The 1,296-nt window shown below is 44.8% G+C and overlaps 1 pseudogene; it reads right to left on the bottom strand.

The window, feature by feature from the left end:
* Positions 1-725: 725 nt before the first annotated feature.
* LOC123323813 lies at positions 726-931 on the bottom strand (annotated as a pseudogene).
* Positions 932-1,296: the final 365 nt, after the last annotated feature.

Raw genomic sequence — 1,296 nt, 5'->3', positions numbered from 1 at the left:
CCCGACTGTGCCGCGGATCACGGTTTATGGCAACCCCGAGCTGAGAGCCCGCGCCTGGGCTCCGCCTCTGCAGCCGGCTTCCCTGCTCCGATACCTGGGAGCTCTGCCACACTCAGGCACCCCCGGTCTTTCTGTGACCCGTGGGTCCTGAGACCACACTGTCCCGGAGGGTTCCACCCCCCGCTTAGCCACCAGAGTGACGGCCCTCGGCGGAGCAGACTTTTAAAAGTTCCGATTTTGTGCTCCGCGGCTCTATCACTTGCCAGAAGCGGCCGCCGGAGGCCCCTCCCCCGCCGTCTCTCCTCCCGAATATTGCCTCGGATTCACTTCTCCGCACGTCCTACCTTCCAGAAAGTGGTCGCTTTTCTGATGAGAGAGTTGTTGCTCTTCTTTTCTTCGATCTCCTGTTGAGTTTGTAGGTGTTCAGAATGGTTTGATCCCTATCCAGCTGAATTCCTGAGACCAGACGAAATCCAGGTCTCCTACTCCTCCGCCATCTTGCTCCGCCCCCCAGGAGTTTATATTTTTAAAAGCCTCTATTTTTTCCTTCAGTCTCAGGCAATTGCAGGCAGCGTTTTAGTTATCTCTTGGAATGTTTACATTTCAAAGACATGGTAAAACTTACATCTTCAAGGGACAGAGAAAGAATATATTTTCTCCTAGGGTCTTTGGGGTATATTTGTCTACTATCAGAAATCTATGGCAATTACTATTTAAAGTTTTCTTTCTTTTCCTTAAGTGTAAGAAATTCCATTTCCACTGTCCTGATCTTTTAAAATATTTATAACGTTTTGAGATTAACAGGGGAGGTTTGGGGTTGGTAAGTCTAGGAGGACTTGAAATTGCCTCTAGAGCCACATTTCTGGTTATTTAGCAATAATCATGCCTCGGATATACCTCATGGGCTACGATACTGCCCCTGCGCAAAGCTCATTTCTGGTTATTTAAAGACTCAACTGTAAGGTAAGGACAGTTGTTTTTAATCCTCAAAGAATTGGATTACAGCTTGAATGATACCAGAGGGCTGACCCACCCCTTCAAATACACTTTTTTCTCTTTGCTTCTTTATATCAGGGAGAAGATTTCCAACTAAGAAATTTTAAAAGATTCCTATGTTCTAGATTTAGAGCTGTGTATCTCTGGAGTGTTTTGATAAATCCTTCTACAAAATTTTCAGGATTTTTTTTCTCCTTGGATTATATTGTTTCATTTTGGTTTAGAAGAGAAGGCCTTTAAAAACTGTTCCTATCAGACTCTGAATATTAGCCTCTAATTTGGACAATTTCTGACTATAGA

This window comes from Neomonachus schauinslandi, unplaced genomic scaffold, assembly GCF_002201575.2.
Source record: "Neomonachus schauinslandi unplaced genomic scaffold, ASM220157v2 HiC_scaffold_1141, whole genome shotgun sequence".
Classification (NCBI taxonomy): Eukaryota; Metazoa; Chordata; class Mammalia; order Carnivora; family Phocidae; genus Neomonachus; species Neomonachus schauinslandi.
The sequence above is the reverse complement of the archived record's forward strand: the minus strand, read 5'-3'. Positions and strand labels throughout refer to the sequence as shown.